Source organism: Salmo trutta, chromosome 17 (genome assembly GCF_901001165.1).
Source record: "Salmo trutta chromosome 17, fSalTru1.1, whole genome shotgun sequence".
Taxonomy (NCBI): domain Eukaryota; kingdom Metazoa; phylum Chordata; class Actinopteri; order Salmoniformes; family Salmonidae; genus Salmo; species Salmo trutta.
The window spans coordinates 54,508,214-54,528,193 of NC_042973.1; the positions used below are offsets into that span (position 1 = coordinate 54,508,214).

Below are 19,980 nucleotides of genomic sequence, written 5' to 3' on the forward strand. Positions count from 1 at the left end.
CCCAATTGGATAAGCTCCTATGAACTTCCCATGTTGGTGCTCATGGGTCCTTTAAGATGGAAATGAACAAACAGAGAGGGGAGGGGAGGAATTCACTTGGTTTAACACCAAGATGAGCACCCAGATTGTAAAGGAGTGGGGGAGAGAGTGGGGAAGGAGAAGAGGGAGATTGGGAAAGCGGATGAAAGGAAAGTAGATGAGGTGAAGAGAGAGTGAAGTGGGAAGGGTTAGGCAACAAGCTATGAGTCCACTGGTATTCCTGCAGGTTCTCAAACCCCAGGGAATCCAATCAGTTGGAATTGAACAATGACCTCCACCCCCAATCGTCACCTCAACTCTCTCCCCCACATCCACCTCCAATCAGCTCAGCAACCCCTGTTGAACAACACCTTCTTTCACTCCTAATCTCATCTAAGCAGGCCACGACTAGAGGTCGACCGATTCATCGGAATGGCCGATTAATTAGGGCCGATTTCAAGTTTTCATAACAAATCGGTAATCGCCATTTTTGGACACCAATTATGGCTGATTACATTGCACTCCATGAGGAGACTGCGTGGCAGGCTGACTATCTGTTACGCGAGTGCAGCAAGGAGCCAAGGTAAGTTGCTAGCTAGCATTAAACTTATCTTATTAAAAAAAACTATCAATCTTAACATAATCACTAGTTAACTACACATGGTTGAAGATATTACTAGTTGACAGAAGTACCAAAAGTAAAAACAATTCAACTACAGAACCATTTTCCATGTTCTACTATCCATAAAGTACCAAAGTTACGGTATACAGTGCAACACTAATCACCAATAAATGACACTGAATTGCAGTGATTACAGTAAATATTGCCTTAACAGCAGAAATGGATATCCCAATTATGTCCCAAATCTTTTAATATTTTTATTGAAACACTGGCATCTAATCTTACATTTCTATAGTGCCTGCCTTTAAATAAAATCATGAATGAAATAATTGACATCTACTTTTTATAAAAGCAATTTAAATGCAGTTTGAGATCATGCAAATTACAAGACAGAATTTAAGTGATAAATATTCAACGATGTGCTTTATAGCCCATAATCAGACTCAAACAAAAAAGCCATATAGTAGAGCTACAGTAGAATTCTTAGCAAAAAAATCGAAGGTGTCCTGAGAACGAGGCACTGAATATGAGATGCTGGCTGCCCTCGGGTATAGGAACACATGAGATATCAGTCCATTCTAGAACCCCGTCCTAGATAGAGCCCCTTTAGGAGGAGGCTGAGATGCTTTCAGGCAGTGTTGTAGTACTCGAGACCAGTCTTGAGGACACAGTGTCTCGGTCTTGTCTAGATGTCGGATACATTTGTATTCGGTCTTGAGGACAGTAATTTCTTCCCGAGACCAGCCGACACCAGCGAAGTAAAAAAATAAAGTATGAGCTGCTTACATTCAGTCAGCGCGTAAAACCGCTTCGCCAGGCCAAATATTCTTGAAAGATTAATACAGTATTTTAACAGCCTTTATATCTATTATAGACAAGGTTGCGCAGTGGCGCTTTCAGTGTGTGAAAGGTTTGTGATTCTGAAAGGACAGCAACCGTAATACTAGCGCACTCATGTAGGAGAGTACGCTTTTTGTAAAACAAAGGGCCAGTGGTGTAGGGGAAGCTATATGCAGGTATAAACTGTATAGCCACTTTTTTTCAGTGGGCATTGCATACACTCACTTTGTAATCCCTACTGATGAGTATCAAAGTAGTGTAGTGGAGGTTTACGATTATCAATTATGTAGTACAATAGAGAAATCATGCACAGAATAGCCTACATAATCACAAAGCAAGGGAAATATATTCACATGCTTGCCGCACACATAGCCTAGTTTCAACGGAATTTCATTTGCAGGCAGCAAGAGAAAAATAATAAAATTGGTAGTGGTAAGTGAAGGAAAGACATTTCAATTAAATGATATCTACCATTACACAAATGACTGCTGATTGGCTGAGAGAAATTGATGATAAAATGATTGTGGGGGCTGTCTTGTTAGACTTCAGTGCAGCTTTTGACATTATCAATCATAGTCTGCTGCTGGAAAAATGTATGTGTTATGGCTTTACACCCCCTGCTATAATGTGGATAGAGTTACTTGTCTAACAGAACACAGAGGGTGTTCTTTAATGGAAGCCTCCCAAATATATTCCAGTTAGAATCAGGAATTCCCCAGAGTAGCTGTTTAGGACCCTTGCTTTTTACATTTTTTTACTGACGACATGCCACTGACTTTGAGAAAAGCCAGAGTGTCTATGTATGCAGATGACTCAACACTATACATGCCAGCTATTACAGCGACTGAAATTATTGCAACACTCAACAAAAAGCTGCAGTTACTTTCAGAGTGGGTGGCAAGGAATAAGTTAGTCCTAAATATTTCTACAACTAAAAGCATTGTATTTGGAACAAAACACTCACTAAACCCTAAACCTCAACTAAATCTTGTAACAAATAAATGTGGACATTGAACAAATTGAGATGACTAAACTGCTTGGAATAACCCTAGATTGTAAACTGTCATGGTCAAAATATATTGATGCAGTAGTAGCTAAGATGGGGAGAAGTCTGTCTATAATAAAGCGATGCTCTGCCTTGTTTACACTATCAATAAGGCAGGTCCTACAGGCCCGAGTTTTGTCGCACCTTGACTACTGTTCAGTCGTGTGGTCAGGTGCCACAATAAGGACTTAGGAAAATTGCAATTGGCTCAGAACAGGGCAGCACGGTTGGCCCTTGGATGTACACAGAGAGCTAATATTAATAATATGCATGTCAATCTATCCTGGCTGAAAGTGGAAGAGAGATTGACTTCATCACTGCTTGTATTTATGAGAGGTATTGACATGTTGAATGCACCGAGCTGTCTGTCTAAACTACTGGCACACAGCTCGGACACCCATGCATACCCCACAAGACATGCCACAAGAGGTCTCTTCACAGTCCCCAAGTCCAGATCAGACCATGGGAGGCACACAGTACTATTTAGAGCCATGACTACATGATGCAAGCAGTAAAATTAGATTTAAAAAACACCTTATGGAACAGCGAGGACTGTGTAGCAACACAAACATTGGCACAGACAAATGCATACACACACACACACACACACACGATAACATACATATACGTAAAACCATAACACATACATGTGGATTTAGATATGTAGATATGTGGTAGTGGTGGAGTAAAATTGTATAAGCTGCCTTAATTTTGCTGGACCCCAGGAAGAGTAGCTGCTGCCAAAACAGCAGCTAATGGGGATCCATAATAAATACAAATACAAACTGTTTTTGGCATGGAGCAGCTCAATTAAAAATTATATTGGTACCCGGAAGCGTAGGAGACATTTCAATTCATGATATCTACTAGTAAATGCAAACTAAGGCAACAATGGGTATGCAAACCAGGTATTGAAAAACTAGTCCGAAGTGTTGGTTAGTAGGCTATTTGTGATGCGCAATAGGTCATCATGTGCAGTTTGCATCAGGGGCGTAGACATGGATGGGCCTGCGTGGACTAAGGCCCACCCACTGGGGTGCCCTGACAGGCCCACCCAATCAGATTGATGTGTTTTAAGCATTGTTGTGGACCTGACTTTTTTTTTAAGTGATGGTTTAAGTGAGATTTTGAGAGTGAAAATGGAACAAATCTATAGGAAAACTGGTATAAAAAAAAGAATACAGGATGTCTTTCCTTCTCTGGGTGGGCCATTTGGGACCTTCTTGGAAAAATGTTAAAGTATGTTAAAAAGGATAAGCAGTCTATAAACTCAGACATAATAAGCCAGTAGGTTCCAAATCATAAGAATACAAAAACACAGCCATTAAGCATTTCCAATCGAAATGTACAACTATTACTTCCCATTACACAAAGTAACCAGTGACCTAGTTTAAATTGGAACTGACAGCATTTTAACTACTTTGCAGATATAAAACAAACAGACCATCATAATATCAGTCAAAAATATAAAATTCCCAGATTATGCTACAAAAACAACTTTCAAAATATGTTAAATTTGACTCAACATTCCATGACTACAACTAAGGCATTGTTGGCAGAATAGATGGATGCAGTTCAATGCATAATTAATATGAATTCACCAATGCATTTCTTGGTAGTCCAATTTATTTGCTATCAGGTTGTAAAATCACAGCTGGCCTGTTACATTGTTTGCTGCCTCCATTCAGGATGCAGTATGTTTCCGTTTCAATGGGTGTCATGTCATGCCATTGGAGGAGTGGTTGAGTAACTGATTTTTTCACCTCGGTGGCTATACACAGCTAGAAATGCAGGTGTCATATGGTTAGCTAGCAAGAATTTGAACAACTGTTATCCAGTTAGCTTATCCCTTGCGTTCACAAATTCACTCTGGCTATCTACCCAGATTTCAGAGCACTCTCATCTGAGTGTGCCAGAGTGAATTTATGAACGCGCAACACCTGCTGAATATGACCGGTGTCAATAAACGTAGACCAAAAAAGTTATATTTAGCCAGGAATGCTCTATATAACAAGTAAACAGCCTAACCAGCTCTGCAAAAGCAAGTAAAATTGTCAGAGTGAGGTGTTCTCTCATTTGTGTCTGGAAGTAGCTAGCTAGCCAACTTTAACCAGTAAGCTTGGGTGCTTGGTTGGGACAAGCATGCATTGGCAGGCAAGCTGCAGAAGGATGAGGAGGCTACAATTCCCCATCATTTATCAGTGTTTTGACGGCCAACGAGTTGAAAAAGTTCAGTATTTGCACGGCCGGATAAAAAACGTACCCGATTTAATCTGGTTACTACTCCTGCCCAGTAACTAGAATATGCATATAATTATTGGCTTTGGATAGAAAACACCCTAAAGTTTCTAAAACTGTTTGAATGGTGTCTGTGAGTATAACAGAACTCATATGGCAGGCAAAAACCTGAGAAGATTCCAAACAGGAAGCGCTCTCTCTGACCATTTCATGGCCTTCTTGATCATCTCTAACCAAAACAGGGGATCTCTGGCATGACGTGACATTTTCTAACGCTCCCATAGGCTCTCAGAAGGCGCCAAAAAGCTGAATGGTGGCTTTGCAGGCCCTGGCTGAAAAACATTAGCGCATTTTGTAAGTGGTCGATCTGAGAACAATGATACTGGGGGCGCGTGCCTGAGTCGACTCCATGTTTACTTTCTCTCTCTTTGAACGAAAACAATCACTCCCGGTCGTAATATTATCGCTTTTTTACGAGAAAAATGGCATAAAAATTGATTTTAAACAGCGGTTGACATGCTTCGAAGTACGGTAATGGAATATTTAGAAATCTTTTGTCATGAAACGCGTCGGGCGCGTAACCCTTATTTACCCTTCGGATAGTGTCTTGAACGCACGAACAAAACGCCGCTATTTGGATATAACTATGGATTATTTGGGACCAAACCAACATTTGTTATTGAAGTAGAAGTCCTGGGAGTGCATTCTGACGAAGAACAGCAAAGGTAAACAAACTTTTCTAATAGTAAATCGGAGTTTGGTGAGTACCACACTTGGTGGGTGTCAAAATAGCTAGCCTGTGATGGCCGGGCTATCTACTCAGAATATTGCAAAATGTGCTTTCACCGAAAAGCAATTTTAAAATCGGACATAGCGAGTGCATAAAGGAGTTCTGTATCTATAATTCTTAAAATAATTGTTATGTTTTTTGTGAACGTTTATCGTGAGTAATTTAGTAAATTCACCGGAAGTGTTCGGTGGGAATGCTAGTTCTGAACGTCACATGCTAATGTAAAAAGCTGGTTTTTGATATAAATATGAACTTGATTGAACAAAACATGCATGTATTGTATAACATAATGTCCTAGGATTGTCATCTGATGAAGATCATCAAAAGGTTAGTGCTGCATTTAGCTGTGGTTTGGGTTTTTGTGACATTATATGCTAGCTTGAAAAATGGGTGTCTGATTATTTCTGGCTGGGTATTTTTCTGACATAATCTAATGTTTTGCTTTCGTTGTAAAGCCTTTTTGAAATTGGACAGTGTGGTTAGATTAACGAGTCTTGTCTTTAAAATGGTGTAAAATAGTTATATGTTTGAGAAATTGAAGTAATAGCATTTCTAAGGTACTTGAATATCGCGCCACGGGATTACACTGGCTGTTGAGTAGGTGGGCCGCAAGCGTCCCACTGGCCCAGAGAGGTTAATATCTCAATGTTCAAAATGTCGAATCCAACAGTACCTTGCAAACTCATCATTAATCTCGAGACCCTGATTCTCAACCCCGCCCGGTGCAACTGGGTCCTGGACTTTGACGGGACGCCCCCAGGTGGTGAAGGTAGTGAGGGCCCTCGGAGTGTGGTGTCAGGAAAACAACCTCTCACTCAACAAAACAAAAGGAGATGATTGTGGACTTCAGGAAACAGCAGAGGGAGCGGCCCCCTATCCACATCGACCGGACAGTAGTGGAGAAGGTGGAAAGTTAAGTTCCTCGGCGTACACATTACGAACAAACTGAAATGGTCCACCCACACAGACAGTGTGGTGGAGAACGCGCAACTGCGCCTCTTCAACCTCATGAGGCTGAAGAAATTCGGCTTGTCACCAAAAACACAAACATTTACAGATGCAGAATCGAGAGCATCCTGTCGGGCTGTATCACCACCTGGTATGGCAACAGCACCGTCCTCAACTGTGAGGCTCTCCAGAGGGTAGTGCGGTCTGCACAATGCATCACCAGGGGCAAACTACCAGCACTCCAGTATGAGACATTACTCTTTCAAATTACCAACATACTCTCTGGTAACACCTGCTGCATCCGCTGCAAACTAGCCGACAACAAAAGCTAGCTAGCTAGACATGGGGGAAAACTGCTGCCTGCTATTGCAAAGTGACCTGTTGGCCTTCAAGAAGTTTTTGTAAAAACAGCCTCACCCATTATTTCAAAATGTGATTGGTTGATTCCACTGTCACTCCAAAATGTTGCCCTAATACAGTTGAATGGCAGATGCCTTGACTTACCTTCTGATGGTCTAGCTAATGGCTGACTTAAATCTATCTAGCTATCTCCCCAGAGAGAAGCAAAGAAAAATTCTGATATTTTTCTTCTCTTCAGTTTTAACCCTTTCCAACAAAAACTGAAGTGATTAAAATCAAAACATAATTGAAAATAATACCCTAATTATATTATTATTTTATAAAGCTTTAGCCCTTCTCTGAAGGCGTACAGTAGAAGGCTCATTGTTCCCCACTGTGTTTGGGTTAGTTGTTATTTGTAGAGTGCCTACATTTTTTTTCTCTCACTATTTTGAATGTCTAAAGAATCCATATGTTGCTCTGAAATATGACCACAGAAATACTGGACATTTTGAACTCTCATGGTTGTGATTTGACAAAATTACCTCTTACACCCCCTCAATTCTGATCATTTATCAATCAGAATCTGACTCAAACAAAAATAAGTGTTTATGTATCCATCCTTCTACATTACTGATCCATGCATTAGAAATCAAAGGCCTGCTCAGAAAGGGTCTCTGAGATGCTCCCAAGTGGTGCAGTGGTCTAAGGCACTGCATCTTAGTACTTGAGGTGTCACTACAGACACCCTGGTTCGAATCCAGGCTGTATCACAACCGGCCGTGATTGGGAGTCCCATAGGGTGGAGCACAATTGGCCCAGCGTCGTCATAGTAAATAAGAATTTGTTCTTAACTGACCGGCCTAGTTATAAAATAAATAAAGGGCAAAGAAAAAAAATATATATATACACATACATACTGTGGCAGACAAGGGACACGGACAGAGTAGGATTAGCTCTGTTTCAAGGGTGTTTATTTAAATAATAAATCAAAAGAAAAGGATAGGTCTCCCCCATGAGACACTCTCCGGCATACCGTCTTCTGGGCTCCGGGTCTTGCTGTATCCTGTCGGGCACAAAAACGGAACTCTCCTATTAGCTCAGGCACCGTCTCCAACTACACGGAACTCACCTTTCTTCCCCCAGTCCCTCTCCTTGTGTGCTGCCCTTCTGGCAGCTCTATGGGACTTGTACAGCTGGTGAGAAATCAGTCCTTGATTACCCACCAACCACAATCAGCCCCAATTTGTCCTGGCCGGAGAGCCCGTCGAGCCCTCGCACATCCAGCAGAGGGAGCCATCGCCTCGTGATGTAAACTCAGTCTGCCACCAGGCCTCGACGAGTCTCCTGGTGGTTGACTTGCTGTACGCCACAATACATACATAACACTTTTTTTTTTTTAAATGCTCCCCTCCCAGCTAAAGAAACCCATAATGTATGAGTCCTGGTATCTTATGTGTTCCTATAGCTAGAGCGTTCTACAATGATCAATATTTTATCACTATGCTATGAGAGCAGTGCTCTCTCGATTTCATCATTCAGTTGGCTTTCTATGAGAGACATAGGATATCTTCACTCAATCAGCAGATATGAATCTTTCTTAGATAGTCTAATTCACCTGAAGCAGAATGCAATGGAGAGGAGAGCCCTGCTGTCATAGCATAGTGATACAATCTTGATTCATAGAGTGGGATTTGAAGGCTTTACAAAGATAAGGAAAAAGCATTCATTTGTCCTTAGGGTTCGAACAGTGAGGGAACAGCCAGTCCAAATCCAACTATTAATATAAAGAGCCTAAAGAGACAAAAACAAATTTCCCCTCCTCTCCTGGCAAAGAGTCAATACATTTTCATATCCCAGGGGAAAGTAAGCAAAGGTGTGTGTGTGTGTGTGGGGGGGGGACTCTATCAAGGAGAAATACATGACTATGAATTAACAACACAAGGGAGAAAACATAATAAGATCTACTATAATAAGAAAGAGATAGGGAGAGGAGGGAGATAATGGACAGAGAGAAAGAGAGAGAGCTCTAATAAGCTCTACTATGATAACGTAACATAATAAGCCTACTGTGAGACAAACATAAATCACACTGGTGGAACCTGGAAATAGTAAGGTCATTATGGAGAAAGAGTGAAGGGAAAACAATACAGTAGATTCTCTCTTCAGCTCGCTCACTCTCAAGCTATTTATTTTTTCTCTCTTAAAAGAGGTTAAGCCCTTTCTTCCCCGAATCGCTCCACCCTCTCTGTAAGGCTACTTTTACTCAGGGGTTCAGAGATGGAACACCATCCTTGTTTTTGACAGCTGATAAATAAAGAGGGTATATTAAGGTGAAATCTCTCACTCAGATCTGGGTGTGTGTCTGTGTGCTTTTACATGTGTGCATGGTCCAACACGGTACAGTAACTCCTACACGCTCAGTTGAGTCTGAGGGAACCAGCTACTAGTCTCAAGTCCGCATACCAAAAAGCACCTTATTCCCTACATAGTGCAGTACTTTTGACCAGGGCCCTGCATTATAAAGAGAATAGGGTGCCATTTGGGATGCAGCCTCAGTTGAGCTTGGGGGAACCCGCTACTAGTCTAGTCTCAGAGGCAGAACGACTGTTCTGTTGACTTCCCCAATCATCTCCACCACAGCTGGGGACTTCTGGCATTGCTGCTCTGTGCCAAAACCAGATTAAAGTCTCTCCGCTACTGAATACGGTTACATGCACAAAACAATGTGATTATTGTGGATAATCAGATTAATATAATAGTTTGATTAAAATGTTTACAAGCTTTGCAAGAATAAAGATCTCATCTGAAATCAGTCTACCTGATGGCACTCTGATAAATGCAGAAAATCACCAATTAAAATAAACGTTCTCCCACAGTGACCATGTTATTTTTGGGAAGCATATTTGATTCGGAGTTCAGACATAACATTTGTATGTGAAAACTACTTCTAAGATGCATACATTCAGACTCACTTCACTCGCGCTAAAAAGGGAGGCTTGCTCGTCTGCTGCTAGCACACCGATTAAAGTGTTTACATGTCCTAATCATTCTAAAGATTGCTCAGAAAAACAGGTGTTTTAATCGGCATATGCTTACCTCGATTTTGACCATAAGCAAAGTAAGGTGTTTACAGGACTATTGCATAATCTTCCTACTGACAGTTTAATATCGAATTATTACTGTGCATGTAAACGTACTCACCGACTGAGCGCCTCATCACACTCTGCGGAAAGGCACACAGTCAAAGACACACACAGTCTCTGTAAGTCTTGCCTGGTTGATGCTCACTCTTGGGGGTGTAGCTAGACTAGTAACAGATTTAGTTGATAGTGGGTGTATTTAGTCTAGCGAACACATTCTGTCATGGTTAGAGTTAGCCGCTTGGCTAATGTTTAAGCCAACATGATTAAAGGGGCAACGTGGGTTGTTGGTACATTTTCCCAGAAGTTGCTCCTGTACTGAGGGTAGATGAGTGTTGACAGGAAGCTACATGCATGTGAACTGATGGAATTACAGCAGCCACCCTAGGAGCTGAATTGAATTCCAGCTGACCTAACCAGGTTAGGAGGAGCTGTCTGTGTTTAAGGCCGAGTTAGGAGCTGCATTAGGAACATACTGTTTATAGAGCTGGCTAGTATAAAGAGGCTGACTGTGCTTCTGTTAATGCAAGCCCTGGAGGCTGTGGCCGTGGACAGCAACTGTGACTAAAGGGGACTGGGTTGAAGTGGCTTGTATTTATTTTACACACACACACACACACACACACACACACACACACACACACACACACACACACACACACACACACACAGTGAGTGCTGCAGTCACAGCACTACTGATTTCAATTAGAGGTGATAAATGAACACCCCCATTGCCGACAGAAAGCACAGAATCGCCCCATCTGATTACAGCCAGTTTGTGTTAAAGCTTCACAGTTCTCTGGATGAAGGGAATATTTTCACACCTGGGTTAATGAGGTGCAGGCAAGGTTTTACAACAAATTATATTTCATAATATAAAATCAGCCAGCAGAATAAAACATGAAGAAAAATAAAGTAGCCGACTAGCACAATACATTAATTTATTTTGGCAGCAACGTGTTGACAGCAAGCTGCCTCTATCAGGGTTTCCTCAAGCTCCACGGCTCCTCTCACCACCATCAACAGCCCTTTTATATCTGTCGGCCAGTCTGTGCTGTCTTGTCATGACAACGACCATAGGAGTTGGCTATACAGCACAAACAGACCTGGTACCAGGCTACCTCTTCACAGACAGTTTAGTGTTTAAGCTCCACCATTCCCCTCAACAGTCCTTTTATGTCTGACACCTAGTCTCCACTGACGCAGTGGAAACAATGGCAGCGGCTGGCAGGGGCAGAAGAACAGTGAAAACAGTAGAAAACCGATACACAATGCTCAGTGCTATGACAGCTCCTTATCAACAAAGGACAAAGGGGAAGGCAGAGGACTCCCGCAGTCTGACGAGGCTACAGCACATTGCAGCTCACAGGTACGAGCACTGGCAACCATGCTCTACACACAACACTAAGACAGGAACACTGTACACCGTATAGTGGGAAGCGATCCCCCCCTTTCCCTTCAATTTTTTGTGGGGCACAGTTGTCAAGTTGGCTGAATGGTCCACCACCCAAAGGACATTCTTGACACACAGGAAACTGTTGAGCGTTAAAAACCCAGCAGCATTGCAGTTTTTGACATAAACCGGTGTGCATGGCACCTACTACCATACCACGGTCAAAGGCAATTTAGTCTTGCCCATTCAAGGCTTAAAAATCCTTCTTTAACTTGTCTCCTCCCCTTCCACACTGATTGAAGTGGATTTAATAGGTGACATCAATAAGGGATCATAGCTTTCACCTGGTCAGTTTGTCACAGAAAGAGCAGGTGTCCTTAATGTTTTGTACACAGTGAATATTATATTTATAGGAAGGCTAAAATGTTCCTTCAAGCAGTCACACTGTTTTGTAGTGGCTTACTGTGTGTGTACCACACACACATACACGTTGTACCATAGCAACCAGCACACACTCTCTCCCCAAAACTTCAGTCACATGGCAGTAAGTGGTGAATGACTAGCACACTGACTACTGTCCAGGTACTGGGGTGGGGAATGGTTTGTACTGGTATGGGGGGCTGGGGTTCAGTGTGATGTCTATGTGGTCGGATCTGTCTATGGCTCAGTGGGAATTATTATACAGGAGCAGCAGGAACAGGAGGAACAAGATGAGGAAAACAGAGCTGACACTTTCCCTCTCTGCCCACACTGTGTGTGAATCATCTCACTGCAGGAGACACACAGTAAAACCCAGAGCAGACAGTTCAGTACATCCAAATGGCATCCTATTCCTTATATAGTGCACTACTTTTGACCAGGCCCTGAAAATAGGGTGCCATTTGGGACGCACAACGGGAGTTCAGCAGAGCCTCGCAATGAGCAGACAGAAGACACCTCCTGTTAACTAAACCTACATTTTAATAACATGACTGAACCACTGTTCAAAACCCACAGAGCAGCAAGGCTCAGTCTCCGTCTACATAAAGCCAACACCAGGGCTCAATCCCAAGAGTGGCGAGGAAGAGTCGTGTACCGTGTCCGGAAGTGACTTCGCCATTGATTTTCTGTATTCAGGGTTCACTTGAACTGTTTTTAAGCTTTGTTTTACTATTGACAGTTTCAGCTGATTTTAGGATTGTATATTGATTCGCTTTCCTTAATACATCTAGACGTTCCGCTAGCGGAACACCTGCTCCAATATCCAATGATGGGCGTGGCGCGAAATACAAATTCCTCAAAAATCCAAAAACGTCAATTTTTCAAACATATTACTATTTTACACAATTTTAAAGACATGACTCTCCTTTATCTAACCACACTGTCCGATTTCAAAAGGGCTTTACAACGAAAGCAAAACATTAGATTATGTTAGGAGAGTACCCAGCCAGAAATAATCAGACACCCATTTTTCAAGCAAGCATATATATCACATAAACCCAAACCACAGCTAAATGCAGCACTAACCTTTGATGATCTTCATCAGATGACACTCCTAGGACATTATGTTATACAATACATGCATGTTTTGTTCAATCAAGTTCATATTTATATCAAAAAACAGCTTTTTACATTAGCATGTGACGTTCAGAACTAGCATTCCCACCAAACACTTCCGGTGAATTTACTAAATTACTCACGATAAACGTTCACAAAAAACATAACAATTATTTAAAGAATTATAGATACAGAACTCTTTTATGCAATCGCGGTGTCAGATTTTAAAATAGCTTTTCGGCAAAAGCACATTTTGCAATATTCTGAGTAGATAGCTCGCCATCACGGGCTAGCTAATTTGACACCCACCAAGTTTGGCGTTCACTAAACTCAGAATTACTATAAGAAAAATTGGATTACCTTTGCTGTTCTTCATCAGAATGCACTCCCAGGACTTCTACTTCAACCACAAATGTTGTTTTGGTTCAAAATAATCCATAGTTATGTTGAAATATCCTCCGTTTTGTCTGTGCGTTCAGGTCCCTATCCGAACGGTGACACGCGGACGCATGTCGTAACAAAAAAATTAAAAATATTCCATTACCGTACTTCGAAGCATGTCAAACACGGTTTAAAATCAATTTTTATGCGATTTTTTCTCGTAAAAGGGCGATAATATTCCAACCGGGCGATGTTGTTTTCGTTCAAAGGCTGAAAGAAAAACATGGCCACTTCTCGGGGCCGCGCATCTCCCGTCTCTGAGCCACCAGCCTGACCACTCACAAACAGCGCTCCTGTACCTAGCCCAGAGACAGCAGAGATCTCATTCCACTTTCTGGCGCCCTCCGAGAGCCTATGGGAGCCTTAGAAATTGTCACGTTACAGCAGAGAGCCTGTATTTGACAGAGATGCACATCCTGTATGGAATCTTCTCAGGCTTTGGCCTGCCATATGAGTTCTGTTATACTCACAGACACCATTCAAACAGTTTTCGAAACGTTAGAGTGTTTTCTATCCAAATCTACCAATTATATGCATATTCTCATTTCTGGAAAAGAGTAGTAACCAGTTTAAATCGGGTTCGTTTTTTATCCGGCCGTGAAAATACTGCCCCCTATCCTAGAGAGGTTCATTTCACCATCATACTATGTCCGCATGTGTTGGCAGTCTTGGAGGAGTAACTTCCACTGCCTCAACTTCACTATCTGACTCACTTTTGCTGTCAGGTTCAGTAGGACTGGTATCTTCACTCTTCGTGTCAGACTGGCTGATGAGACTAGATCCACTTTCATTGTCATCGTCTTCCTTCTCTACCCTTTTTTGGTGGTTTTCTCCCTTGACAATTTAGTCCAGATTCTATTGTATTCTCTTTCTTGAAGTACTTGACATCCGTGTTACACCAGCGGATTTCACAGTCTGAAAATGTTAAAAAAAAAATTATATGACAATGGCTCTAAACATACAGTACAAAATGAAATTGGACTGCCTTACTAGTCCATTTAAAATGGATAACCAGTTAGACAACACACAGGTTTACCTTTTTTGAAGACATCTTCAGAACACTATGTAAAGAAACAGAAAGAACAATCTCTACTAAGCAAGACGTTATCCATAATATCCATCTCGAATCAGAACTTAAATGAGAAAAGAGGTGACTACAGCTTCTCAGGCTATCGTGACACTGCAAGGCATTTGAATAATGTTGGTGTTATAGAACAGATAAATTGCACTTTTCATTATCTGGATTGTGCAAATTTAGTCAGCCCTTTAGTAAAAATGTATCAAGCCATATCCTGCATTATATATTTTTTGACGTGCATATGCTAGTAATAGACAAAGAACACTTGTTAATGTTGTTTTTCATCAGGACCTAAGAGCACGATTACTGAACCCTGTAACACAGGCTGTGGTTACACGCGGCACTATCTAAGTAATGTAGCTAGGCTAAACTATCCATTAGCCAACTGGCTAATTAGCTAACTGGCAAGCTTCCTTGCTAGTTAGACAGCCTGACATCATCAAAATGTCTTTATCTGGGGAGCTGGGAGTACACTAACTTACTTGGTTTAAATAGTACACACTGGATAACTTACCTTTCGTAAAAACTTCCAAGAGGTGAACTGTGTTTGGTCAGTCGGAGTCGATGGCGTCTTCGCTGTTCAGCTGTGTCGTTTCACTTTTACCAATTAGTACCGTAGATGTTTCTTTCTGGCTCCAGCCTCAGTATTGTTAGTTGCCACACCCACTTTGATATTAGCAATGACGGATAATGGAGTCAAAAGGAATATTCAGGATGAACCGTCGTCAGGCCACCACTACTGCTGCTAGCTGCTTTATAATGATTCTTTTAAATGATTATTATTGTTATAGGCTACATTCATAAATTAATATAATAAAAAAATATTTGTAGGTATCGTTCCCTCTTCCATAGGCCTATACTGAGGTCAAAATTACATTATGAATTTCCATACATTTATTAAAATGGGTAGAATTATGGAAAAATAAATTGGAGGGGAAGAGCTGGATCCACTTCCTTTACTCCAAGCACAAGTATGCTGGCCCCAATATCTTGGGATCTAAAGTACTTACGTTCTAAATAACAAATGTTCCTACACAATTAGAAAGACAACGTTACAAGTGTACCACCACTTGACTTACAGATGAGTTCCAAAATGTATTTCTATCATTCTGATTGTAACGTTATATGAAGACAAACCATAGCTCTAAATGTAACGTTATTTTAAGTATTAAGTATTTTTACTTAAGCACTTTACATCACTGTAAACAAACATGCAGTGAAAATCACACCAGTGGTAGTGGATTTGGCAGACCTATTGACATCTATTCCCTCAGACTCAGAATGGTACAGTGTGCTAGACATGAAAAATGAATTTGTCAGAGCCGGTAGCTGAGGAGTCACAACACTGGTTTGGGTTTTGTTGCCAGGGGGAGCAGTATACGTGGGCACCAAATGGGGGGGAGGGTCCCCATGAAAGGATAGAGGAGTCAAGTGTGCGGAAGCTTTTGTTGAGCTAAAGAAGCAATTGTGTCAAATCAAATCATATTTGTCACATATGCCGAATACAACAGGTAGACCTTACTGTGAAATGCTTACTTACAAGCCCTTAACTTCTTGGGACTATGTGGGATGTTAGCGTGCCACCCGTGGCGCACCCTATCAACAGCAGGTGCATTTCAAGAGCGGCAAATTTGAAACCAAATAAATGTCAAAATTCAAATTTCTCAAACATACAACTAACTTACACCCTTGAAAGATAAACATCTCCTTAATCTAACCACGTTGTCCAATTTCAAAAAGGTTTTACGGGGAAAGCATAAAGTTAGGTTATGTTAGGAGAGTACATTGACAATAGCTGTGTGTAATGTATTGTCGATTCAAAGACAGGCGTCACCAAAACCATAAAATCAGCTAAAATTATGCACTAACCTTTTACAATCTCCATCAGATGACACTCCTAGGACATTATGTTAGACAATGCATGCATTTTTAGTTCTATCAAGTTCATATTTATATCTTAAAACAGCGTTTTACTATGGCGTTGATGTTCAGGAAATCGTTTCCCTCCAATACCGGCAGTCAAGTCATGACAACAAAATAATTAATTAATATTAGAAAACATTGGTAAAATATTATATTGTCATTCAAAGAATTATAGATTTACATCTCTTGAACGCAATGGACTTGCCAGATTTAAAATTAACCTTACTGGGAAATCACACTTTGCCATAATCTGAGCAATGCGCCCAGAAAAATACACGCATTGCGATACAGACTAACCGCCATGTTGGAGAGATCTAAAATCGAAAATACTATGTAAATAATCCATTACCTTTGATTCTCTTCATCACTTCCAAAGAATCCCAGGTCCATAACGAATGTAGTTTTGTTCAAAAAAAGCTCATCATTTATGTCCAAAAACCTCCGTGTTGTTAGCACATGATCTAAGCCAGCCGGACTTCACTTCACTTCACGAACGGAAAAAATATATTTATGTTCGTTCAAACATGTCAAACATTGTATAGCTTAAATCATTAGTGCCTTTTTTAACCAGAACATGAATAAAATTCAAGGCGGACGATTGGGATCTCTTTTAAAACGTTTCGGAACGAGAGTACCCACCATCAACTCGCGCGCCAGGGGTCTAATCGGCCATCACCGTTCCAAGTCTCTTATTCGGTCAGATCTCACAGTATAAGACTCAAAATACTTTGTAAAGGCTGGTGACATCTAGTGGAAGCAATAAGAAGTGCCAAAACATTCCTCAGCCCCTTTGTTTTTCAATGGCATAGTCTTAAAGTCAATTCAACACATCAGGTATCCACTGCCTGTCAGAATCTGTCTCAGGGTTTTGCCTGCCAAATGAGTTCTGTTATACTCACAGACACCATTCAAACAGTTTTAGAAACTTTAGGGTGTTTTCTATCCATATATAATAAGTATATGCATATTCTAGTTACTGGGTAGGATTAGTAACCAGATTAAAATCGGGTACATTTTTTTATCCAGCCGTGAAAATACTGCCCCCTATACCCTAACAGGTTAACCAACAATGCAGTTAAGAAAATACCTACAAAAATAATAAAAAGACTAACAAATAATTAAAGAGCAGCAGTAAATAATAGCGGGGCTATATACCGGGGGTAGCGGTACAGAGTCAAAGTGCGGGGGCACCGGTGTCGAGTTAACTAAGGTAATATGTACATATAGGTAGAGTTATTAAAGTGACTATGCATAGATAATAACAGAGTGTAACAGCAGCGTAGATGGTGGGGGCAATGCAAATAGTCTGGGTAGCCATTTGATTAGATGTTCAGGATTCTTATGGCCTGGGGGTAGAAGCCTCTTGGACCTAGACTTGGCACTCCGGTACCGCTTGCCATGCAGTATCAGAGAGAACAGTCTATGACTTGGTTGGCTGGAGTCTGAGTCTTTGTCAAGCAACAGCATTGGGGTTGCCAAACCTAAAATTACCTCATAAAATGTTTTTCATGAACATGAAGGACATTGTAGCGTGGTGGTTACGCAAAATCATGGGGGAAGAGAGAGACCAGTAATGTACTGGAGTAAATGGTTAGACTCGGTTGCGAGAGGAATGTCACCATGCCTGAGAGTGGTACAAGCGACAGAAATGGTGTTGCATAACACGGCTTCGATTACAAATGGGGCAAAAAGTGGATTTGTATGTTCCACACGAAGTAGCAACCATTGTTAACAGCACGAAAGCACAACATGTTACTAGTGCAAGATGGACAAAATGGGAGTTCATGTTAAAAAAAATGGGGAAAGTCTACAATTCCATAAGGTTGGTGCTTTGAATCCTGCGTCATTAATGCCGTTGCCTGGGGAGGGTGAATCGCATACATGTGACCCAGATCAAATTACGCCAAAGCCTAGTCCTGATTTGGAAGAGACAGCATTGGAATTAGGACAAGTAATGTATACAGATGGCTCTAGTTACATGACCACAAAAGGGAAGAGAGTAACGGGGTACACTGTGTGTGATGACAGGTGTGTGGTAAAGGCTGACCCGCTGCTAGCCTCTGTGTCAGCCTAGGGAGCGGAGATTTATGCATTAGCTAAGGCCTGTAGGTTTTCTGAAGTGGAGAATGTAACAATATACACTGATTCTCGATATGTATTTGGGATAGTGCATGATTTTGGTACATTATGGTCGCAACAGGGCATGTTTAAACCTCTTGACGGTCGCCTAGGATAGAGGGCGCTACAGCGATTTTTGAAAAAAATTCGTGCCCATTTTAAACGGCCTCCTACTCAAACTCAGAAGCTAGGATATGCATATAATTAATACTTGTGGATAGAAAACACCCTAAAGTTTCTAAAACTGTTTGAATGGTGTCTGTCAGTATAACAGAACTCATATGGCAGTCAAAACCCCGAGACCGATCGTAACAGGATGTGGAATTCTGAATTGCGGACTCAACTTCATCACTTTGCCTATAAATCACACCGTGAGCAATGGTTCATTGAGCACTTCCTATTGCTTCCACTAGATGTCCCCAGTCTTTACAAAGTGGTTTGAGTCTCCTACTGTGAAAACTGACAGAATGAGAGGCTGTGGAAATTGGTCACATGAGGAGGGCCATCACCTTTATGACGCCGGCGCCCCTGGCTACCCTCCCCTTTCGAAACGTTTTGAAAGACAATGCAATCATCCCCCTTGAATCTTATTGGAGCTCTGGTTGAAAAAGGCCCTAAAGATTTATGTTATACAACGTTTGACATGTTTGAACGAACCTAAATAAAAAAAAATATGCATTTTTTCGAAAGAGGTGTCCCGCGCACGACAGAGGTTTTGGAGCAGCCTTCAGAACGCGCTAACAAGAACAAGCTATTGGAACATAAAGGATTAATTTTTTCAAACGAAAATACATTTGTTGTGGACCTGGGATACCTGGAAGTGCTTTCTGATGAAGACAACCAAAGGTAAGGGATTATTGACAATAGTATACAAGACTAGATTTGATATGTGATTGTTCCAAGATGGCGCTGAACTGTATTGCTAGCCTATTTTCTGAGTATCGCATCCCCTTTTATCGCAAAGTGTGATTACCCATTAAAGTTATTTTTAAATCTGGCATTACAGGTGCTTTCAAGAGATATTCATCTATAAATCTTAGAATGACAATATTACATTTTAAAAATGTTTTCGAATAGTAATTTAGTAAATTGTAGCGCTGTTTCACCGGATGCATTTGAGGGAAAATAGTTAGTCAACGTTATGCGCCGATGTAAAATGCTGTTTTTATATATAAATATGAACTTTATCGAACAAAAGAATGCATGCATTGTGTAACATGATGTCCTAGGAGTGTCATCTGATGAAGTTTGTAAAAGGTTAGTGCTGCATTTAGCTGTTTTTTTGGTTATTTGTGATGCATGTGGTTGGTCGGAAAATGGCTATGTGGCTACTTTTACGATATACTCCTCTAACATAATCTAATGTTTTGCTTTTGCTGTAAAGCCTTTTTGAAATCGGACAACGTGGTTCGATTCAGGAGAGGTGTATGTATAAAACGATATAACATAGTCCTATATTTGAAAAAAGTTTTATTAAATTTCGTTATGCTAATGGTAATAGGATTTTT

The 19,980-nt window shown here is 41.1% G+C and overlaps 1 protein-coding gene across 1 annotated transcript in view; it reads right to left on the bottom strand.

Annotated features, from left to right (window-relative positions):
- The window catches only part of LOC115152434 (tumor protein p53-inducible protein 11-like), a 145,470-nt gene that overhangs the window by 94,656 nt on the left and 30,834 nt on the right, over positions 1-19,980 (bottom strand). The gene's annotated exons all lie outside the window — the stretch shown is intronic.